The sequence below is a fragment of the Nannospalax galili genome, unplaced genomic scaffold, assembly GCF_000622305.1.
Source record: "Nannospalax galili isolate Female #2095 unplaced genomic scaffold, S.galili_v1.0 scaffold804, whole genome shotgun sequence".
NCBI classification, from domain to species: Eukaryota; Metazoa; Chordata; class Mammalia; order Rodentia; family Spalacidae; genus Nannospalax; species Nannospalax galili.
Window position 1 is genome coordinate 156,403 of NW_008351002.1, and position 25,789 is coordinate 182,191.

Genomic DNA, 25,789 nt, shown 5'->3' on the forward strand with positions numbered 1-25,789 from the left:
TGACCAGTTCAAGGTCCAAGGACTTTGTTCTTCCCAATCACTCCCCCTAGCCACAGGCGATGCCTATCACTCTAACAGTTAAGCCCCTCATTTGAATTTTATCTTTCCTTTTGACCTTGTCTTCTATTTCCACTCAAGCTGCCCTGCTGACTGTCCTGTTTCTGCTCTTTCCTTATTGTCAGTTAATTTGAAAACTTATATCAGAGAAAACGGAGTTCATTAAACACATCGAGTCCTTCATCTCTTGCCAGGAAAAGTTTTGGCCATATGGTCCACAGCCCTGACACCTTACTCTGTGTTCCAGGTATTCTGAGAAAGGACTCAACTTCCTCCTTGCTCTTCCTGCTCTGACTCAGTGGGTACCCTGTAGAGTCTGCTGTCTTTCCCTCTCACCGTGTTATCTCTGCATATGTAGATAAACATTCATGTAAGGAATGCCAGATCCAGAAACCAATTTCAAAATCATTATTTCATACTATGTAAGTGGAAGAAAACAGCACAGATTGCAGGGAATTAAAAAAAAAATTTATTGAGCTTTTGTACATTTCATACAACAGTTCTTAATCAAATTTAGACCCCTTCCCATCCATGACCCATCCCATCCCCCACTGGACCTCATGCATTCTACCATACATGTTAAGTCCTATCCAGTCAAGTATTTGTACCCAGATATGCTTCATCCACTAGAGTCTAGTCAGTCTATCTAGAGCTCATACGTAAGGCCTACTCTTCCTCACCTGGTAGTAAAAAGTCTCCAATAGTTCCCCTTCTAGGGCTGGCCCACCACCCATTTCCATTGTTCCACTCTGGGCCCTTGTCTGATTGAATTGGTATGGGTCTTGTGTTCCAGGCCACCATTGTAACAAGTTCACATGTGTAAGCTTCCAGTGGCCTGAAAGCCTCTGCTTCCCTGTGTTCATGAATCAGTCCTGGCTCTTACAACCTTTCTGCCCCCTCTTCCACACTGGTCCCTGAGCCATGGTGGGTGAGGTTTAATATAGGAGTCCTATCCAGGGACACATACTCCGTAGTCTCCTATTCTTTAAAACTTGGCCAGTTGTGGCCTTCTGTGTGCATCGCACTCAGTTGTATAAGGAAGCTTCACTGGTGAGAGTTGATTAAGTCATTAATTCTAACTTCTTACATATATTGAATTTTCATATATTTTGAAGACTAGCAAAAAGATTTGACAAAAGTGTATTTATTGATAGGCTATCAAATAGTCTAAATTCTTATGGAAACAAAGACCAATAAAGATCAAAATCATTAAGACAACTTGTTTTTCTCTTTTCGGAATTATTTTTTAAATGGTCACCCATAAAAGTATTTTCTTTTAGTGCTTTATGAAGTTATGTGATCTGTTATCTGTGATGACATAATAAAACATTACTGCCTAATTTATTTCTTTTTCCCTAAAAATGAGAGCTAACTGCTAAGACAGCTCCTACGAAAATGCAGATAACACAGACTTTAAATGTCAAAAAGAAACAAAAACTATCAAAATGCCTTAAAGACATAAGCAAAGGGGAGTGAACTTTATTCCTGAATAGTCATTGAGGTTATAAACAGTATTAGACTGATTGCTGAAGATCAACCCAGGGAACTAGATTTTTATTATTGTGGACATATATCTGCTTCCTGATCCTATGAACTCTCTCACGGGGTCATAGAGAAAAGAGTCTAATCCTATGTTATTGACAAATCAAAATAACATGTCTAAAAAGCACTGACTCTAAAAGAGAAAATAAACAGGAAGAGGATAAAATGATAAATGCGAAGCTGGAAAGGCTTTTCCTGAGGTGGATGTGAAAGTCACTTATGGAAACGTTTCTAGACATTTTCCAAGGCCAGTGGACATCATTTCTCAAATGCCCCCAACTGCCTGAAAAGTGACAGACTCAAAAAAAATGTAGTAGCTAAATATAAAATTTTATCAGTATTTGCATTTTTTTTTGTTCCTGAAGAAAAGACTATTAAAATTCTATGATTTTATACCTTCTTCCAGACATTACTTCCAGAACATTCCAGACAAGTCGTGGTTGAACTTGGAGTGTGTGTTCCTTGGACCTCATTCAATGTCTGCTCACTAGATGTTGCTTTAAGCATTCTACGTTGGGAATGGAATCTCCAGGTCACTTCTCTTCTTGTCTGATCTTTCCAACAACTGCAGACGGGTCCAGAGGCTGAAGGGGACTCCCGCTACTGGAGAGTCAAATCTGACACAGATATTCACCTGTTCAATATTCAGTGATGGTTTTCAGTACTAGCTAGTAGGTAGCTCTCTTGCTAAGTCTGGAATTAAATTATCCTTGCATAAAGGGTTTTATACTTCCTGGATCTGTGCCATTTCAGAGTCAAGTCTGTCTCGAATCTTCCACACAAGATTTTACTTTTGCTGTGCGAATACCACACTATCAAGTTGAAGAGTGTTTTAAAAAGAGAAAGTGAGATTTTGTTGGAAAGATGTTTTTCAGTCTTTGAAAAAATATTGCATTTGGATACTGACTAACAAATAAGGAGCTTTCAATGTACTGTCAGAAGTAGTTTGGGACCCAGTAATGAAAGAAAAGTGCAGGTTTTTAGAGCAAGAACAGTAGATGAAAAGTGGGATAGAGTGTATGGAAGTCTGCCTTTCTAAAAGCATCAAGCACCAAATTAAATATGAAGTGTAAGCACACAAATTCACAAAAGCTTCTGTTTTTCCTTCTAACAATTATCTTTAATGACTTAGGAAGACTTCTTATTTTAAAGGATGCCATTCATGATGCTGACCAGCCATGAACTCCCTGATGCCCACCTCTACACAGCAATCATCTCCTCAATGCTTGTGTTTTTTAGAAAAAGATGTGAGCCCTTAGAAAGAACTCCTCTGCACAGCCTGTGAGCCTCAGGTCTGCCATGAATCTGAGTAATTTTAACAAACATCGATTCTTCTCAATTATCTGCTTTTAAAGGTACTCAAGTTCTCCAGGTGAATCAGCAGTTCAAACCATCATCTTCGCATTTGCACTCTGTCAGTTGTGATTCTGATCTTGCTAGCCACCTGTCTCATGCAGATGCTGCTGTTGACAAGGGAAATGAGAATCTGTCTTTGTTTTATGGATATCCCAGTTCGTGGTGTGTTCAGTGATGATACAACCTGAGGTGATCCTAAAATGTGGAGTGTATCATCAATTTCAAATGAATTCACTTGAGAAGTTCAAACCAGCTATATAATTAGCTATCAGCATAGTTAACAGAAGGATCTATTTACAGTGAATTCATCAAAGTTAAAATCATGACCAGCATTTATCCAGGTGGAAAGATGGAGTCAGAAAGGAGTAAAGAACTTGCCCAAAGTCAGCTAGACATTTGCTGAGGTCAGATTCCATTCCAGGACTGTGTTCTTTTTTTTTTTTTTTAAAAAAAAATTAAATTTACTTTTACTTTTATTTGTTTCTTTTGTGTACGAGTATATTGCCTGCATGTACGTAAGTGCCCCCATGTTGTGAAGTGCCCATGGAGGACAGACGAGGGCGTTGGATACCCTGGAACTGGAATTACAGAAGGTTGTTAGCTGCCATGTGGTTATTGGGATTTGAGCCATGTTTTCTGCAAGAACGGCCAGTGCTCTTAACTTCTGAATCATCTCTCTAGACCCCAGGACTGTATCTTATAAAGGCCAATGTCAAAAACACCCCTGATACCTGACAGTAGGTGAAAAGAGGCTGTTTAATAAAAGGTATCCCCAGATACTCCAGAACCAGCAGCTGGCACCAGTTTGTACACGTATATGCATGTGTATATGTGTGTATAGTTAGCTCTACATCTACATCTACATCTACATATATGTATTAAATGAGTAATATGGTATAATGGCTTAAACTGATTGCATATATATAGTCACAATATACATGTTATATCACATTATATTAGTATAATATAAAAAGAGAGAGGGAAAGAGAGAGAGGCTGAAATTCAGTTTAATAAATCAGTTCAAGTACTGTAGGGTTGGCAGTGCGGCATCTGAAGAGCTGGCTGGAGACACAGGAAGAGCTGAGGCTGCAGTCTTGAGCGGCAAGGCCATTTGGAGCCAGAATCCCCGCTTTCTTATGAGAAGTCAGCCCTCAGGACTTTCACATGCTTGGATGAGGTCCATCCACATTATGGAGGGTAACCTGATTTATCCAGAGTTTACTAATTCAAATGTCGATGTCATCTGAAAAACATTCCCCCAGTTCTCTCTAGACTAATAATCAGCCACATCTGGGAACCACAGCACAGGCAGTTGGACACATGAAACTTGGTATCACGGTGACTTGGGGTAGTATCCAGAGTGAATGGTGGCTCGCAGATGGGGACCTTTCTGAGTCTCTATGGTTTTACTACTGTACCTCTGAGGTAAATGCAGGTGATAGGTGGTGTGAGTGATGACACTCCAGCGGGGTCACCTGATGGTCCATCAGAAGTCCACTGTCAAGTAAGAGACTTGCTAGGAATACAAACAAGACCTGTTAAAGGTGAAATTTAGGATGGGGAGATGCCTCAGTTGGTAAATCACTTGCCACACAAGTATCAGCACCTGAGTTTGAATCCGAAGAATCCATATAAGGCTGGACACAGTAGAAGGCACTCTCAGTGCTTCTACAGAGGGATAAGAGGCAGAGTCTCTGGAAGGTCATAGGCCAGCTCACATAGCATATGCAGTTTGGGGACAGAAAGAGATCCTGATTACAAGGAATGTGGAAGGAGAGGACAAACATGGAGGTTGTCCTCTGCCTTCTGAACCCCACACACACTCTATGGCATCAACACACACACACACACACACACACACACACACACACACACGAGATTAATCTTGAAAGGTGAAGTTCATGAGTCTGTTTCTTGCTTTCATAAATAGACTTTGGATGTTTGCCAATGTTTTTTGGCCACGACCCTTCCCTGAGCTACAGTGATCAGAAAGGACCATGCATAAGTCAGTGTGACTGAGGTGGAGCCGAGATGTATTATCTCACTCTCTGTCTTTGTCGTGCTGTCCTGGTTTGGACCTCTACTTTATCAGTTTGGTACAGTTGGGTAAATGAATGATTCTGGGCATGAAATCAAAATTTGTGTATAATTCTGCGTTGGTCTTCTGGTGGAGTTGTATGTAGTACTACTTATGCATTCCTGGCCAAATGGTGACCCTTCTGTTTTAGAGGGGGTGCTGTCATTTCATATTCTGTTTCAGACAGAAAACCTGTAGTGTGAGGAAGGAAGATATTTTTATAAAGACAGCAGCTACACTGACCCTCTGCAGCTGACATTGCCAGCAAATGGTCTTCACACCCATGGTCTAACCTTGACTCGTGGTACTCTGTGAAAGAGAGTGTTGCTTGTTGTTTTGGATTTCTTGGTGACACCTAAACTGGAGAGTGACAGTGCATGGGTTTTGGGTGTAAAGTCAGCTTGTAGCAAATATGATTAAACATGTTCTTTGACTTCTGCCTGCTCCAGAATTATTCTTCCAGGAAATCGCAGTAATGTCTGGAGAATAAATGATCCCCTTACATTCCTATCCCAATTTATTATACCACCTGCTTTATGGCCCCTTCAATCTTGCTATAGGTGTCAAATCATGACCTGGAAAAGAGTGGTACATTCTTTATTACTAGGGGTGTTTTTTAGATAAACAGTTCTAATTTACTTCTACAATGACTTGGGCAATAAAAAGGAAGTTGGTCTTCTGAAAATAAAATCAGCCCTCAGCACCACTGACTTTCTAATGCATAGATAAGATTTTAAAAAATCAAGTAACTTAAGAATTTTAACAGAAACTTCACACCTGCAGATCATCCTCAAAATGTGCAACGTGAAGACACATTCTTAACAGATATAGAAGTCGCATCCACACGTTGGAAATAGAAACCGAGAAACATGGAAGCTTACAAACTTGCAATAAACTTTTGAAATGAAAAAAGTTAAATGGCCCCCAAAATAACATATCAGTGACTTTTAATCATTCTAATCCCAAGATAGGAAGACATTTACCATCTTTTCTAACACATTAATTTTTATCTGGAGACATTTCAAAAAAAATCACCTGACTGAAAATACAAATGTAAAATAGTAACAATTTTTCTTAAGACTTGAAAGATGAGATTAACTGTATACATTTCATTACCGATACCACCTTGACTCATTGCTGCCTTGTGAAGGAAGGCTTGTCTTCATGGCGATTAACTCTATATCCAAGTATAGGACACTTAACAAGAAACAGGAAGCAGTACACGGCAAGGATGCAGAGGTTTGTGTGGCAGATATCGCAGTGAAGAAAGTATCAGGGACCAGCAGCAGAAATCACAGCAAATGAACCTCGTTGTCCAGGAGCTGAACCGTGCCCTTGACTCATCAGCACATGTCCGTCTATCAGCAGTCATAATGTTTATGGGCTTTTGAGCAACAAGTGCGTAATACCCGCACCTCAACTTACCAGAGTATCATTTGTATTCTGAGACTTGATGATGCTAAGAATGGACACTGACAGCAGCCAAATGAAATTCAAGGAAAAATGATGAGGAAACTTTACTGCTCCTGCTATGTCATAAAATTACAAACACAATCCACTTGGCAAGTCAGGTCAACATTACAACCCAAATACCTTTTGTCTTTCCCCCAGTTTTTGTCCTCATTATCTTCACCATAGTTCACTCCAAGTCTGGTCAGCCATACAAGCCAGTGGCTGCTGGAGCAGAAGGTTGCTTGGAATCTGTGTGGTGGATCCTGGGCACTTGCTGTCCTGATGCTGTGCTTTCTGGGACTCCTGCTTCTGCTTTATCTGGTCACCTTCTTTCTGCTTTTCACATTGAAACTGCTGTGTCAAACTGACACTATAATCGTCATCCCAAAGTGAAATCTAACCCATCACCCGCTGGTCTAATTCCTCATGTTGTTCATTCTTTCCTTCCTTCCTTCATTCACCCAAAGGCTAAACCAAGTTGTGGAAACTCTCTGTTGTCGGTCAACAGATAAAGGGATAGGGAAAATGTAGCACGTGGAACCAGTGGTGTTTCATTCAGTCGCAAAGTATTAAACTGTGTTGTTTTCTGGAAAATGGATGCAACTGAAACGTCATATTAAGTGAAATAAGTCAGACCCAGAAAGACAAAGACACACACTCTGTTTTCTCTCATTTTGTTTATAGATTCTGGATTTTATAATAGCTTCATGAAAGCAGAAGGAAGACTGGGAGGAAGAAGGAAACTGGCAGGAGGTGGGAGGAAGGGGAGGGGACAGGGACGAATATAGTCAAAACACACGATATACTTGAAAGGAATTTTCCTTATGAAACCCAACACTAGGTAGAATATATGCAAAAGCCTTTACCACTTTCCCATAGGTCCATGATCTTTATTAGAATTATCAAACTTACCATAGTAACATTTAAACTATTTGTCATAGATTTTAAAAATGTATTTCAATATTTGATTAACACATACAGAAATTCCAGTAGAGCCAAGAACACTGGCCCCTCCATAGCGGGACCCCTCCACCTCTCTGAATTCCCCTTTGCCCTCTCTTGTGAATATTGCTTTCTCATAGCCATTGCCTCCTGCACGAAGTTTTAACACATGCCATCATCTCTGTCTAGTTTCTTCCGTCTTTTCATCCTTTAAGGCCCATTGGAATGCCTAAGTATGAAGCCATGAGGAGCAGGGATCTAGATGTTTGACCCTTGGGTGGGTCTTGAGCAGTTATGATAGTGAACCAAGAATGAATGGGCAACTTGTATTTCTTTCCTCTGGGAAGCACTGGGAGTCTCTTACAAGTGGTCCCACAGTGATCAGGGATGGGAGTGGGGGGTTTCCTACTCAGGGGTGAGCAGTGTAGTAGCAGCTCCCCCAACCTTTTCTGAGAACTGGGTCCTAAGAGGAGACGAGGAAGCGGAGCCCTGAAGAGTTGCCTGTGCTGGTGCTCCTCCGATGTGTGGGTCTCATAACAATCTCCTTCTTGTTCTGTCAACTTTATTCCACTCCTCTGTGATTAAACGTCAGGTGACTCACACAAAGCACGCTCACCCTCTGTGCGTGGGAGGTGTACATGCAAAGTTAAATGGAAGTATAAGGGAAGAGGGTGACAGGCCTGACGAACAATGCTAGGAAAGGCTCAGACCTTGACAAATGAAGTTTATGGAAAATACTGTCAAAAATAGACCTTTTTTTTCTTGAAGCATAGGCCACTGGATGATATGATGTAATGCTGGTCAAAGGCAATTTGTATAATTTCCATTTGACATTAAAGCCTTTTACTCAGAGAATAGCCCTAAACTGGAAAGGGTAAAATTCAAACTAGCTTCAAAGAACATTTGAAATAGAGAAAGCCCTGTTTAAATAAGTTCAGTTTTCTATGTTCATGCTCATTACATCAACATGTGTTAAATTAATACAATCCCAGAAACATTATTTACATTTTAAACTGTGTGAATTATAGGAAGATTTATTTTACTTTTGATTAGAGAATGGTAAATATGTTAAATATTCTGGAAGTCCGAAAAACTAGAGACTATTGTAGATTTTGCCAGGATAATATAATTGACTCATTTAGGGGGATTGTATAACAGTTGACGCTTTAGGGGGGAATTGTGAAAATTTAGGAAAGAATGTGGTGATTCTGGGTTTTCTTAGGACCTGCCATACCAAGCCTGGAAAATTTAAAAGTTTTACATGAGTTGCAAAGTACAAACAGTTGATGATTAACTGTGGAATAGAAGACTCAGAGACCATTACAGAGGCTCCCACATCTGTGCTCCACCTGCTGTTTAATTATTGGAGGTGCCTGTGAAGGATTTATGCAATCCAGCGTGCACCTGTCCTGTATCCACCTTTTCCAAGATGTCTGTCAGTATCTTCAATGAAGACATAAAAGACATCTGTCTATTTTACATTGACAGACTATTTGCAGAACTACTAATATACGGAATCAGAGTACAGCGAGAGATCATCTATTTCAGTTTCCTGTGTATATACACTAAAAGAATATTTTGGGTTGAATGTCCAATTAATCATATTAAAATGATACAATTTTTAATTTCTAAAAACTTAGAACACTTTCATTATTAGCTAGTCATTTAGGTCATAATAAGAAATGCATATACACTGATACTTTATAAGCTAACAAGTTGATGGAAGACCATGTCCATGGTACTTAAACCATGTCTGTCTATCAGAACACTGGCTGTCTCTCTCTGCAAACTCCTTTGTATAGAAGTATTTTGTTCTGTCTTACTTCATAAACAAAGAAAACCATTACAGAAACATGATGAGGAAACGTGACGATTACAGAAACAACTGTCAAATAAAAGCAGTAGTGGAAACAAGTTTTCAGCATCTGCTCCTATATTTGTGAAAGATCTGCTGTAGGAGTCAGTAAGGACTGAGACAGCAGGACTGTCTAACATCCTAGCCGCTAAGCTATCCACAACTTAGCATCACAAATGATGTTTATCTAAATGTTTCACGCTGGTGCTAAATGTTAGCAATTCTGGCATGCCACAGCATCCTAGAAAATGTGAAATATCAGTCCTGACTCACGTGCCTTCATTCTCCACCTTCACCCAATTGAAGAACAGATTTGGAAGTATTTTAAGACAGATCCCTGGCATCTCCTCAGTTTCCCCTTTCCATTCCAACCTGATCTTCCTCCTCAAGGTTGTACCCCAACTGTTAGTTTTTGACTCCCCAAAAGATGGTAGCTTCAATAGATGATCAATCCTTGTTTCTTTTCTTTTAAAAATCTTTAAACGTTTTGTTTACTTATTTTTGAGTATGTTTGTGGTTGTGCATGCATATGTGTATGCTAGTTTGTACATGTGTGGGTGTACATATGTATACAGGTGCCCATGCATATATGGACCGAGGTTGATATAGAGTGTCTTTTTCCATGGCTCTTCTTTTATTTTGAGGTAGGGTCTCTCAGTGAACCTGGAGCTTACTCTTCAGCTAGTCTGGTCGGCTATCTTGCTCTTGTATTGCCTGTCTCTGCCTCCCACACATGAGCTGGATTACAGGTGGACCACCTGCCTATCTGGATATTTTGTGGGTCAGTGTTATCAAACTTTGACCCTCATGCTTGTACAGCAAGCTTTAGCTGATGTTCCTTTCTTGAATAACCTTCTGATACAGGTCTAGAAAATCTCAGTGCTGATGTTTTTCTTTTATCCAAAGCAGCAAATGTGTCCCTAGACAGTTCAAATAGAGGCTAGAAACTACAAGAACACTTTTCGGCAAGCTCAGAAGCAAAACAATTTAGACTTCCTTTTCTTGATATTTACTTTTCATGCTTTGGCCAGGAAGGAGACTGTGGAATCTTTTAAAAGAGTCAGAAATCATGCTGCACATGACAGTCTAACTCTCCCTACCAAGGGTGGGGCATGCTTATTGACAAAGCTGCTAGGGAGAAAAAGCCACTGTCTTCCCATGTCCACGTCTACCCCTTTCATTGCGCTGTCTGCCAGTGCTCACGCCCATCCTTGTCACTTTGCTGACTGCCCAAGTCCATCCTTACTCTTGTTGCTGTTTTAGCAAAACTGACTTATTTCCTCGTGTTTTTACATGTTCCTTTTCTTTCTGCCTCTCCTTCTCTGGCCAAGGAGACAGTTCAGACTGACACCTTACTGCCTTGATCAGTCCTGTTCTACCATTTACAATGCATTCCAGGCTCCAGATGTAGGAAACTCCCTCAGCTCCTGCTTTCCAAATGTGACCTTTCCATTGACTGATTCTCTAAGATGGATCACATACATCCCCGTTCAGTCAAGACACTGAAATTGACAAGGGCACCCAATGAGAGTTCAGTGGCAGGTTGAATAAAGGAGCCTTTGCCAAGGTAGAGATAGGCCTACAGAACAGGGAGGGAAACACCGGGAGCTTCAGTGCTCAGAATTTGCTATAACCCTGTTGCCTAAGAGATAGGAGGCTGAACTATGTTTCTGGAGCTTGTAGAAAGACTGGCACTTTGAAGAAAGGATATCTCAGTAAATAGGTAATTCTGTCACCATGAGAATTCAAGTCTTAGAAGATCATGACTTTTGAGAGGACTACACAGAAGCCAGAGCACAGGCCAGACTGGTGATGCAGGCCTTGGTTCCATTTTTTTATTGGTCAGTATCTTGAAGCATAGAGGCAAATATGAAGAGGGAACTTTGGGTGGTGATGGGGGGGCAAGGTACAAATATAAAATGACTACCACATGCCCAAGAGGGACTCCTAGAGACTGGATACTGTGACACAAAGGAATTCATTTTCCCCAAAGTGGAGTTTGGAGTGTGAGATTTCTCACTTCAAGAGAAACCCGTGGGAGCACACTAAAATTACCCTACAGTTTGCATAATGTGCTGTGGGGTGAGAACAGACCCAGATGTGATGCCCAGGTCCTTTCCTTCCTGTAGTAATGTGAACAACGGTTGGAAGATCTGGAAAGAGAAGTGATCCTTGGCTAACAGTGAGCTCTCGCCACTGTGGGTGGTAAGATGTGACACCTTGCTCGTGAGAAAAGGAAGGAGAAATCATGCAAGTCATTTTTCCGAGACAGCCAAAGCTTTAACAAAGCCACAGTAGCACAAGCTCTGAGCAACTGGATTTTCCTTCTCCCACAGCAAGTTCTGCCAAGTGTCAGGGTTTAATTTGAACTGGAGGATAAAACACTATGCAATCTTATTATGATTTTTCTATTTTTTTGAAACTTTTGCTTTTAGCGTATTTGAAAATTTCTTGCATATATACGATATAGCTTAATATTTACCTCCTCTCTTTTCCTCCAACTTCTTCTGGTTTCCCATCACCATTTCCCTTACAACTTCATGTCCTCTTTATTTTTTTATAACCCACTGAGTCCAATAAGTGCTGTCTGCATGCACACAGGTGTGATGTCATCTACTGGGCATGGGCAACGTACTAGTGGCCATCCTCCCCTAAGTAAACTGACTCTCCCTTTCCCAGCAACCATCAGCTCCTTAGTTAGAGATGGGCCCTCAGGACAATTTTTATTTATTTATTTATAATCTGGAAACAAACTTTTCTTATAGAAAAGTTGCAAGTAAAAGAAATTCCTCAGAGTTCTTTGGTAAATATGTCGTACTGTTTATATGAATCCTGAACCCTCAGAGCCCCATTCAATTCTCTACAATTGTTCCAAAAATATCCTTTATAACAAAGCATTGTAGTCATGAGTCACAGGTTACATTTGGTTGTTATCAGTGGTGAACTCAATGAATCTGGAAGATTCTTAAATCTCTTCTTGGCTTTCAGGACCTTCAAATCTTCAAAGATTACAGAGCATCTCATTTGAAGAGTCCACCTCAGTTTGGATTTGCCTGAGGTTTCCTCATGACTGAGTTCAGATTCTGTATCTGCAGCAGGAGGGTCTTAGAAGCCATGCTATAATGTTCAGTCACATCCTACCTGGTCAAACATTTAACTTGTCTTATAACTGACTGAACTAACTGTGATCATTTGATTAAGATATAATCTCTCAGGTATCTGTACTCTGAAGACTTTCCACCAATTGTTAATTGATAATTATTTGAGCATGCATTGGAGGGCACAGAATAGTTGGAAATGACATATAAATCTTGTTTCCCATTGCAGTGGTTTGAGTGAGAAACGTCCCCCGTAGGGTCATGTATTCAAACACTTGGTCCAAAGCTGGTGCTGCTGTTTGGGGAGGTTGTGGAACTTTCAGGAGGCACAGCGTTGCTGGAGGAAGTGTGTCACTGGGGTGGGCAGACATTGAGGGTTCTTGGCCTCACTCCTTCGCCTTCTCTGTTTTCTGCATGTGGATAGAAATGTGATAAACTAGCTTCCTGAGCTGGTCTCCTGCCTCCATGCCTCCCCTGTCCCTACGGAATTTCTCTCTGGAACCATAAGCAAAATAAATTCTTCTATAAGCTGCTTTTGGGCATGATATTTTATCACAGAAACAGAGAAATAACTGATATACCCATCAAACTGCCAACATGTTCCTAAGAGCTTAGTCTAAGTGGGCACTCAGAGATACCTTTAATATTCAATGGGAAACAATATGTTACTATCATTACTTATTTTAGGGGCCAAAGTGACTCAAATTTGACTAATGCAAGATTTTGATGGATGGTTTCTGTGCCCTTCTGACATGTTCCCATGGTTTTTAAGAACACTACTTACTGGCACTCCATGTTTGAGGCTCGTTGTGTGCTTTTTCTGCTCCAGCTTTAGGGTCAGCCAGTCCTTGCAGGGCCCTGCTCCTGGGGTGGGAAAGAGAATGTGCCAGAAGCAATGTCTGGGTCCAAGTTCTTGCAGCCTCCTCATTTGGGAGAGGCTGCTAATCTCAGACCCACTTTTAGATGGAGCTAAGGACTGTATCAGGCAAGGAATTCAGTTAAGGATTATACATGGTGGTTTCCTTACTGTTGGGAGAAGGGAATTATAGATATTAACACACATGCTGCCCGAACTATTTCTACATCTATGTGTATACATCGAATATCATTGGTTCATCAGTATCTCACTTCTAATCCAACTGCCCAGAATTCCTTTCAGGTATTTCCTTTGGCCATCTTCTCTCTTGACAGTGGTCCTTTCTGTTACTTCTGTTTCTCTCTACTCAGGCTGAGCCACCCAGCTGTACCATCCCAGAGGGATATCTCCCTCAGAGACTGCAATGTAATACTCACCAGAACAGAACCTTTCTCTTATAGGAATATTCTCTGCCCCCTCATTCCACATGGGTGGCAGAGTCCTCCTGCTGGGCTTCCCTTTGTCCAGATTCTTTCCCGTTTTTGGTGGGTTGCAATTCCTCATTGGGTTAAAGCTTCTCCCCCACTGTGTGGGCACCTCCTTGTGCTCCTGGTCCTTCAGCTTTTAATTTCTTCTGTTGTGTTTTATCTCACAACAAATTCAAAGGACACAGCGTGATGATTCAACTGGGTGTACAGGGTGTAGTCACCAAATCAGACTAGCATTTTGGATAGTTTAAAGAAGTTAGGAAACTCCTAGTCATTGAACATATTTATGGGATATAGTGTGATACTGGAATGTATGTACCATTTCAATAAAGTTTTTCTTCCATTCTCTGGAACTTAGAATAAAAACAATGTCAAAAAACATCAGTGTATGCTAGCATCAAATATCAGAACAATGAAGTTTTGGATCATCACATGCTAATTGCTCAAGAAGTTTCCTTTTATATAAAGTGACAATCATATAAAAATAAACTTTTATTACTGTGAATCAAAAGGGTCTCTCATAAACATGTCCTGAATAGTGGATGATGAAAAAAGATATTTTGACTGCTTTATTTCTTTATTATTTGTATTTAATGTGTACTAGTGTATTGTTTGCATGTAGGTAGGTGCACCCGTGTTGTGTAATGCTGCGGAGGTCAGAAGAGGGTGTCTGATCTCCTGGAACTGTAGTTGTTAGCTGCCATGTAGGTGCTGGGAATTGAACCTGGGTCCTCTGCAAGAATAGTCAGTACTCTTAACTGCTGAGCCATTTCTCCAGCCCTCGTTTTTTATTTTTTTTTTTGAGATGTCTTTAACTTTATGTGTATGACTGTTTTGCCCACATGCATTCATGTGCATCAGTCCCCATGATGGCCAGAAGAGGGCACCAGATCCCAGAAATAGGAGTTACAAATGGTTTTGGGCCACTGTGTAGGTGCTGGGAAATGAACCTGAGGCCTTTTTAAAGAGCAACCAGTGCTCTTACCCAGGAAGCCATCTCTCCTGCTCAGTATAAGGTATTTTTGTTCTATGACTTTGAACGGGCAGCTGAGACTTTTGTTAAAAAGTGAATTTTTATCATTTGGTTTCTGTATTTGCACTTTAGGATTTCTGTTACTGGGCAATAATGAATTGGTCATGTGGCTATTTCTGCTAAATCATGGGCGAAAATCAGCCTTTGGTAAATGTAACTATTTTTAAATAGATTTACATTTAAAAGGAATTCTTTAAAGAGTAATTTGACTTTGAACAAAATTATTTTTCACTTTTTGAAGAAGTTTGATTTATTACCAAAGTTCATGCATTTGCTGTTTTCACCCTTCAATTTATCCTGGTTGGATGATGCTGCATCTAATAACTCATCTTCAGTTCTCTGGGCCTTTGAAATGCTTCTACCCAAATTTCCCCCTTTGCCCCCGCAGTGAGTCTTGCCTCTGCAGTAGGCAAAGGGCACTCAACCAGCTTTGTTAGGAAAAATATAAGCTGTAGTTTCTTCAATTTTGCTTTTCCTACTCAACATGCTAAATTTTCTTTCAAGAATAATACTTAAAGGGGCTGGAGAGATGGTTCAGCAGTTAAGAGCACTGGCTGCTCTTGCAGAGGACCCAGATTTGACTCCCAGCACCCACATGGTGGCTAACAACTGTCCATAACTCCAGTTCCAGAGAATCCAACATCTTCTTCTGGCCTCCTTGGGCATTGATGTATGACTTGGTTGCACTTACATGCATGCAGACAATACACTCATACACATAAAATAGAAATAGAAATAATAAAATGAAATATTTCAAAAGAATAACAGTTTTAGGGAAAATCCCTGGCTCTAATTAGAGGCCAAGTTTTTCAGTCTTGTCTATTGGGGAGGAAGAAGAGCGGCCCTCATTTTACTTGCTTTTTAGTTTCTTCTTATTATTTAGTAATATGTAATGAACATATTTCCCTGGCCACATTCCTCAGGGGGGGAAAATGCCTATTGTTTACTTAAAACAGAAAGTTAAGCTAGTTTCTTTACAAATAAGGTTACCATACTTTGAAAATATGAAACAGATGTTATTGTGATTTCTTATATTTTATGGCCAATATGTCTCAAAAAATTCCATCTTCAGTCAGTGATTTTTCAACCTGGAAACAGAGCACAAGTCCCATCAGGGTACTGGTGGAACAGTGCTCTTCAGCCTGTTCAAAACACACCTGAGCTCTCAGCTCTCTGTTCAGACAGGCCATTTCCACATATTTTTCTATCTTACCTCTTCCAAAGTATGCATTTAAAGTGGGTTTTCATAAGTAGGTTCCAGCATTCCAGCTGTCACAGGTGACAAAGGTTGTGGAGGAAGTCAGGGTTAAGTTCCTGCTCATTTACCCACCACCACAGTCCCAGGTGCTCTATCAGGCACAGACCATATTCCTTCTGTTGCTGGCTCAGCCTTTATTCTTAGGTCCATTAACTAGTGCTGGATTAAAACCAAATTTGAATAAATTATATAATATTTGTATAAATAGTTTTGCAAACAAATTAGCCATCTGAACAGCTAGGACATTGTGATGCCAAGACAAGGCTTTGAATCAGTTCAAAAGTGGATTTCAAAAGTAAAGGTGGTCAAAAACATTCTTGTTTTCAATCAGATAGTTGAAATTTGGAGGACGAGTATTTCAGAACATATTGACAGAACATGTCAGTTAGCCAAGGACATTAAAGCAGTGCTTCATTCACATCCGAATGAGGATATGTGACCCAGAGAGACAAGTTCTGTGCTGGCCAAGGGCAGAGGTTGCAGCATGCTTCTGGTTTCTAGGCCTTTCCTTCAATTGTCCTTTACAGGAGTTGGCTGTTTCTGGAGTAATTTCTCCAAGCACCAATCAGAAAACATTGACGTTTCACTTTGTGAATCCATTCACCATCCCCAAGAGATGAAGACTAAACATTCTGTGATCTTAATCAGAAGTTTGGAGTTCTGTAAGCCATTAATTTAAAGATCTGATTCTGATATTCTTTCTCATATAAGACACAGTTCTTTTTTATTATTATTAAGATAGAGTCTCATGAGGCCCAGGCTGGCCTTGAACTATGTAGTTGGGGATGATCTTGAAATTTTAATCCTCTTGCATCAGCCTCCTAAGTACTGGGATTATAGGTGTGTACTACCACTCTGGGTGTATACAGTGTTGGTGATTGAATGCAGGGATTCAAGAATTCTAGGCAAGCACTCTACCAACTAAGTCACATCCTCAGCCCCAAGTTTTATTCTTTTGAGAGAAAAATTTTGCTAATAATTTCCTCCTAAGTAGATGTGAATCTCTGAACCCCAGCATGACTGACCACAGATATTCACCCCAAACATGTTCATGCCACCAACCACAGAGAACTACCAGTCTTGCTCAGGTGACTGTTTGGGAATGTGGCATTTTCAGGAACCCTTGGGTTCCTGCTGTCATGTGACATCACCAGTAGAGGATTTTCTCAGATTCATTCCTTGCTGAAAGGTGGTATGGGATTGCTGTAGCCTGGCAGACATGTTGCTCCTACATATTTCTCCCACTGAGAAGCATGTAATTTCTCTGTGAGATTCTGTTTTAACCAACTAGACATTTATTTGGGTGAGAAACTATAACCCAAATAAGGGGATCTTGTGAGGTAGAAGGAAAGGTCTTTGGATCAGGTAATCTTCCTTATGATCCTACCTCCATCATTTAATCTATAGGTTTAAGGAACGCTTCTGAAACATGGAGATGATGGGTTTGAGGGTAAAAACCAGATGCAAGAAAACCCGCTGTAGTCTGTTGGCTGGCACTAACAAAGAGAAGAGAAGAAGCACTAACAAAATAAAAATGAGCATGAGGGGACACACACGTACAAATCGTCGTTGGTATTGCCTCGATCTGTTGCTCTTTTCTGGTCCTTTGGTGCAGTGAATTCAACCAAGGAAACAGAAAGGTGAGGAGCTCAGGGTCTCAGGGCTTACAGACTCGATGGCTCCTTTCAAAATCTTCCAAGGTTTGCAATGTTCTGTTTATCATCTTGAAATGAAGTGCATTGATCAAATAAGATATATTTAATTAAAAACCCTAATTATAAAAGAGATATACCATCAGAGTAATTTAAAATACAAGGGTCTTTAGAAAGTAAAGACTCAACTGAGTCATGCTGCTCTAAAAGGAACAGTAGGCAGATGCTCACTCCAGGTGGTGTTTCCCTCGCAAATCCACACTGAAATTGAATTCCCAAGACATTGCATTAAGCCATGGGTCTTTGAGAGGTGACTAGATCCTGAGTGGTACAGCCTTGGTGGGAGAGGTTAGTGTTCCTACAGAAGAGGCCCCAGGGAGCTTGTGTACCCTCCCTCTGTGTGAAGGCACAGCCTCAGAATGTCATCTAGGAGAGCTAGGCCTCATGACACAAAATGCACTGGCACCTTGACTGGGGGTTCCCAAGCTCCAGAACTGTGAATGATAACCTCTGCTGCTTACAGATTACTCAAGCTGAGGTATTCTGTTAGAGCAGCCAACATTCCTTTATGTAAAATATCCATAACTGTAATAGATACTGATGACAATTGATCCAGATCTTTTGTGATGGTGATGTAAACTTTAAGGACTTTTCTGAAATCACAATTCTTGGTGTCCTAGTTTCATTTCTGTTGTTATGATAAAATGCAGTTTAAAGGAGAAACAGTTTTTTTTTAGCTCATAAATCTGGGTTACAATCCATCACTGGGAGGAAGTCAAGGCAGTAGGAATTTGGAACAACTGGTCCTATCACATCTGAGGTCAAGAGCAGTAGAAAGGAATGCTTACACACTTGCTGTTCATCTCACGTTGTCCACTCTTACACAATCCAAGACCTCAATCCAGGGAACGATGCCACCCACAGTGGGCTAGTCTTCCTACATCAATGAACATAACCAAGACAATCCCCCATAGTACATGCCCACAGACCAACACAACATAGACAATCTCTGAGGCTTTCTTCTGATGTTTAGGTGACAAAACTAACAAACGGGAAGATTTAGGGGGGCATTCTTTCTTTGTTTTACATCTAGTGCATTCCTGAAAAAGGCAACTATTTTAAAGTTGCATAAAAGTAATCCTTAAGCAGTTTATGGAACAAATACTTATCAGTAAGATTTTCTTCTATAAATGATTCTCTGTGGATTCAGGGGGTTCTGTGAAGTCCTTGGGACCATTCCTCACTGTACTGGGCCACTTCATGCTTGCTCGTGGGACCTTGCAGATGCCTTGCACTAAGAGCTAGTGGAATGAATGACTGGACAAGAAACAGGCCCCACAGGTTTTCAACCCTCTAGGTTCAGTTATCCCCAAAGGAACAAAAGCTCTGTAGGCAGAACAGGCTGTGTGGAACTTGCAGAGGAGGCGCTTTGGGGCAATAACTAGGCACCTAGGGGAGATGCCATTGTTTGGATGTGAAGTTTGCCTTATATATAGCTTCACATGTTTGAATACTTGATCCCCAGCTGGTGGTGGTACTGTCTGGGGATGTTGTAAATCCTTTGGGACTGTGCCCTAGCCAGCACAAGTGAGTCACTGGGGGGGCCTTGAAAGTGACAGCTGGTTCTGGCCTGAGCCCTCTGGTTCCTGGTCCACTAAGATCGGAGGAATCTCTACCAGAGTTTCTGGCCACTGTGAACTCCATCATGCCTTTCATGAAGGACTGAAACCGAATCCGAATAAAATCTTCCTCCTTCACATCACTTCTTTTATCACAGTGATGAGGAAAGTGATGAACACAGAAGAGAACAGTGCTAGGAAAATGCTGAAAAGAAAGCAAACTGTGGAGAAAGGCCGTTTACCTGCATTCACAGGAACCGGCCCAGACACCAGAGCCATGGGAGCCATGAACTGGACCAGGGCAGTGTCACACTGACTCTTCACAATTGCTGTCTTACTCCATTTGAGCAGCTATGCCTGAAATTGGGTGGCTTACAATCAAGATAATTTGATTTCTCACCCTTGTGGGGTTTAAGACTCCTGGGAGGTTGGGTGTCTTAGTGAGGACTTTCCGGTTCATTGATAATAATCACCCTATTAAAACCTCATGTGGCAAGTGCAGAGAGTTGGGAAGGATGAGGGTCCACTGTACCTTTCATAAGGACACTATTCTCATTCAGCACGATTTAAATTCATGAATTTTTATGGGACAGACTACAGTAGCGACAAAGACCTGAGTCTCAGATACCAAGCTCGAGTGAGATCTAGTCACAAGATGCAGGTGCTCATAAACTGGGGAGCAGAGACAGATGTGTGGGGGCAAATAATAGGGGGGGTTCTTTGCTTCCTGTGTTCTGGCAGTGAGAATGGAGTTCCTCAGGAATTGTCTGCTCTCGGAGGAGTCTTCTTTAGCCCAGTGGTCATCGGCTTCAGCAACAAGAGCTATCTCAACACCAACCACCTGAATTCTGGCAACACAGCCAGAGACAAAAAGGGGACAACCTTCCAGCCCATCTGTCTTCTAATGTATTTACATGGGAGATCCAGAGAAACAAGATGATCAGTGAAGTGGCTTAGCAAGTAAAGGTACTGGCCAGAAAACTCCAAAAGATAAGACTTTTGTCTTTATCTAAGTATCTTTGATTTGTTTCTTTTACTGTTATTCTATTAAGTCATCCTATTGATAACTTGATCTCGAAAGTCCAATGTTATAATTGTTTATATAAATATTTTAGTAATGCAAGTAGTATAACTACAATATTTTTATTACAAAAATAAACCAACATATAGCGTGTGAGTTACTGCTATTTAATATGTACTTTGGGACATTAATACTAGGTTTTACAGAAGAGGTCTCGAGGTGGTAATATTTGAAACTCCAGGTAAATTTCTGTGTAAGGAAACCTCAACATCTTCTGTTTATAATATTAATACTATTTACCATGATAAAATTGGTAACTAAAAGTTCTAAGAAGTTAATCCAGATTATGTATTCCATATACTTACAGGTCAGTACATCAGCTGTGTTTGTCAAGACTGTCCCCCTGCATTCATCCTAACTGGGCATCACACACAGAAATCTTGCCCAGAGGCCGGATACGCCACACGTGCTTTATCATACTGCGGTTCCTATAGTTTGGATGGCGGCGTCTGCATGTGTCTGTGTCCTGGAAATCTGGAAGGTGTGTAGCAAGCATTACAAACTGCTGATGTATCAGCCATGTGTTTTTTTCCCTTTCTTTAGGCACCACAATTGCAGGGGCCATCTTGTCCATCCTTGTACCCGCAGTCTGTAAAATAGTTACAGCCAGGGATTAGGCACCCGTAACTAGCTATTAGGCAAGCAAATGACAGGAGCCAATGTTTCTAAATGTTCAACCTTCCAAGACCATCTATTTAGATTTTTTTAGCAGCTTTATTGGGTATAAATCATGTAACACACAATTCATGCACTTAAACTGTACAATTCAATGATTTGTAGTGTATCCACAGTTATGCAACCATTACAACAATCCATTTGAGAACATTTTCATCACCCTTGAAAGAAACTTTGTATTCACTAATGGAAAGTCTGTGTCACTTTCCCATTTTCCCATAATCCCATGCTGACTCTGGACAACCTTATGTGTACATTTTGAACAATGGTACCATACACACACAGGCACACATTTTTAGATGGATATATATATTTCCAGTTCTGCTGAGTAGAATTTGGGGGGTCATATACTAATTAATGTTTTGATGAACTGCCAAAGTGTTTTCCAAATGACTGAGCCATTTTAAATTCATACAGACAGTGCACAGCTGCTGCGTATTCTCACCCACGCTTGTCTGTCTTTTTTTATAACATCACCCAAGAGGGTTGAAGTGGTTCTTCATGTGGCTTTAGCTTACATTTCCTTAATGGCGTATTTTTCATGTGCTTATCATCCACTTGTAACCCTTCTTTGAAGAAATGCTTATTCAAATCATGGACTAATTTTAAATTTCTCTCTTCTCTGTCTCCCTTTCTTTTTTTCCTTCCTTCCTCCCTTTCTCCTTCCTTCCTTCCTCCTTCCTTCCCACCCTCTCTCCCACCCTCCCTTCCTCCCTCCCGTCCACCATTTCTCCTTCCTTCCTTCCTTCCTTCCTTCCTTCCTTCCTTCCTTCCTTCCTTCCTTCCTTCCTTCCCCTGATGCCCGGGTACGGTTGCTAGGTACGGTTCTTTAAAAAAGAAAAAAATTCGGGGTTGGTTGGGGATTTAGCTCAGTGGTAGCCCTCCCTCCCTCCCTCCTTTCTTTCTTTCGAGACCAGGACTCATGTAGCCCAGTCTTGGACTCTGGCTCTTCGTGCCTCTACCTTCCAAGATCTGGGATTACAAGTGTATGTACTCAGCTATTTGCTTTCTTTGTATTGTTGATTTGGAAGCAGTTTTGGTTTATTCTGGACATTAAATCCTCATCGGATCTGTCATTTGAAAATATTTCCTATTCGGTGGGCATCTTTTCACCTTTTAGCAACACAACGTTTCTAATTTGATGAAGTCCAGCCTGTTGTCTCTGGTTTCTCGTGTTTTGGTGTCATATCTAAATGCCATTGCCTAATCCGAGACCACAAAGATTTGATGTACACTTTCTTCTACTAGTTTTGAATTTCTACTTCTTACTCTTAGGACTTTTATCCATTTTGAGCTAATTTTGAAGATAACAGGAGATCATTCTTTGCTAAAAATCAGTTGAACCCAAAGTATGAGTTTGTCTCTGGGCTCTCAACTGGTGTGTTTCTGTGCTTATACAAGAACCTACTGTCTATTTGTATTGCTTTCTCAGTAAAGATGAATACTTCAGCTTTTTCCCTTATTTTGGAGTTGTTTTAGCCTCTATGCACCATTTCTAGTTCCACATGAATTTAGGAATGAGCCCATTAGCTGCTAAAAATATGACTCAGTGGTTAAGACCATGTACTGGTCTTCCAAAAAACCTGAGTTCAGGTCTTATTATGAACATTGGGTGGCTCACAACTGCCTGTAATTCCAACTCTTGGGGATCTAACACCCTCTTCTGGTTTCCATAGGCACGGCACAGAGAGACACAAATACACATAATTAATAATAATAATAATAAAATATCTTTTAAAAGAATGAGTTTGTTAATTTCTGTAGGATTTCTGTAGTATTGGAAGCTGGGATTTTGATGGATGATGTTGAATCTGTAGATGGGAAATTTTCCTATGTTGACACTGGTCTTTGTCCATAAATACTAAATATCTTTCCATTTTATATAGGTCCTAAATTCTTTTGATAATATTTTTCAGGATTTTGTGTACAAATTTGGCATTTTTTCTGTTAAAGTAACTTCAAAGCTCTATTATTTTTCCCCCTAGTGGGAAGGATTGAACCTAGGTCTCAGACAAGGTCAACAATGAGCAACATCACCAGCTACTGGATTGACTTTCTTTGATGCAATTTAGATGGAATTGGATTTTTAATTGCATTTTTGATTGCTCAGTTATGGTATACAGAGACACAGCTGATTTATGAATACTTATCTTATTTCTGCAGTGTCGATTAGCTCATGTTGAGACTTCAGTACATGCTTTAATGGGTCCTCTGAACTTTTCTAGATGTAAGATCATGACATCTGACAATACTTGAAGTAATTTTTGCTCATTTCTTTTCACTGTGAAGGCTTTTTTCTCTTTTCTTTGCCTGATAGCACCTCCAGCCAGTTTTGAACAGAAGTCGTAAGAATCATTACGTTTGTCTTGTTCCTAACTTTATGTGGAAAGCTCTTCAGTTTTTAGCAGTGAGAATCACATCAACCGTGGTAATTTTGTTAGTGCATCTTTTGAAAAAATAATTATTTTTATTTTATGTGTATGCATGTATTGCCTGCATGTAGGTAAGTGCACCCGTGCTGTGCAATGCCCTCGGAGGTCAGAAGAGACTGTTGGATCCCCTGGGACTGGAGTTACGGACTGTTGTTAGCTGCCATGTGGGTGCTGGGATTTGAAACCTGGTCTTCTGCAAAAACGGTCAGTGTTCTTAACCTCTGAGCCATCTCCCCAGCCCCTTGTTAGTACATCTTATCAGACTACTCAGACTTATCAGGAGCCTTCTGATCCCAGTTTGTTGAATGTTTTGTCTTTTCATCATGAAAGGGTGTGAAAGTTTGTTTGATACTGTTTGTTCTCATCTCTTGAGATGATCATGTGGTTGTTTGTCTTTATTCTATTCGTGTAGCATTCATATTAAATGACTTTTGTGAACTAAAATAATCTTGCTGTCCTGGGACAGTTCAACTGGGTAACAAAATCTTTCATCCTTCATTACCCATTTTAGTGATTTGAGTCCTGTCTTCTTTTCTTTTCTTGGACATTTGAACTAATGTTTGTCAGTTATATATGACACATTTTCTAAAATTTCAGTTGGGTTTGATAATGTTAGAAAGATAAGTAAAACAATAACTTAAAGAAGAAAGAACTAGTTCTAAACAAATTTGGAGATTTTCTATATATGAATAACAAACATCAAAATTTTTTTTCCTGTTTGGAAATATCAAAACAGCCTAATTTTTACAGTTTTCAAATTTTTGTTTTTTGTTTGGTGGATTCTTCTTTACTTGGTTATTTTTTCATTAGTGTTTATTTTTTCCTTTTCTAAAAATATTTTATTTACTATTTTTATTTTGTGTGTATGAGTGTATTGCCTGCATGTGTGTAAGTGCACCCATGTTGTGCAGTGCCCACAGAGGTCAGAAGAAGACATCAGATCCCCTGGAACTAGAGCTACAGATGGTTGTTAACCACCATGTGGGTGCTGGGAATCAAACCCAGGTCCTCTGCAAGAGCAGTTCGTGCTCTTAACTGCTGAGACACTGAGCTATCTCTCCAGCCCCTATTCCCCCACTTTGGGGAGTTTAGTTTGCTTCTATTGCCTTAGTTCCTCAGATTGGATGATTAATTTATTGATTTGTTAATCTCTAAAAATATAGCCATGTAGTGGTCATGGTGGCACATGCCATTGATCCCAGCACTTGGGAGGCAGAGGCATTGGATCTCTGTGAGATCAAGACCAGCCTGGTCTACATAGAGAGTTCCAGGCCAGCTGGGGTTACAGAGAGATACCATCTCACACAAAATAAAAATGGGTATATCTATATCTATCTATACATATACATACATATATATGTGTATATAATGTAATAGTCAACTTGGATGGACTGAGAGCAGGTTAGGAGATTAGTAAAACATCCTTTTGGGTGTATTTCTCCGAGCATTTCCAGACACCATTATATAAGATGGGAAGAACTCATCCTGAAGGTTGTACATTCTAGTAGGTTAGTGGCTACGTTGAAATAAAGGGGGAAGAAGGAGAAAGCTGTGGACATAGAAACACTCTCTCTGTTCCCTGTCCATGAGTCGAGCAGCTCTAATCCACCACACCCTCCCACCAGGGTGCTGTTCCTTCACACAGGCCCAGGGACAGGGGAGCCGTCACATCACAGACTGAAACCATGAGGCAAATCAGTCATTCCTGCTTTAAATGTTTTTTATTTTTTCCGTATTTGTCACAGTGACAGAGATGGACAGAAATGAGAGGTGTACATCTGGCTATGAACTACCCCCACGTACTTCTTCAGCGTCATCCCCCGAGTTCTGATATGCAGTAGTTTTTGTTTTAAATTATTTTAAAATTTCTTAATTTCTTTGACTCATTGGTTGTTTGGAAGCATGTCATTTGCCTCCACATGCTGTAAATTTCTCAGATTTCCCTCTGTTATTCATCTCTCAGTCCATTCACTTATATTTGAAAAAAATAGTTTTAATGGTTTCATCCTTTCAAAACTTACTGAGACTTGTTTAAACCCCAACAGATTGGCTGTCCTGTTGTCCATGTGCTTGGGGGGAGGAGTATATCCCGTTACAGTTGCTGGAGGGCTCTACTATGTCTGCTAGGTGGAGGTAATGCATAGGGTTATTTGAAGCTTTTAGTTCCTTGCTGAAATCACTAGATGTTTCATTCATTATTGAAAATTGGGTGCTTAGGATTTCAATGTAATTTCTGTCGCTGTGGTAAAAGGGCTTATTTGGCTACGATTCTATCACTGAGGGTAAGTCAAAGCAGTGAGGACTTGAAACACCATA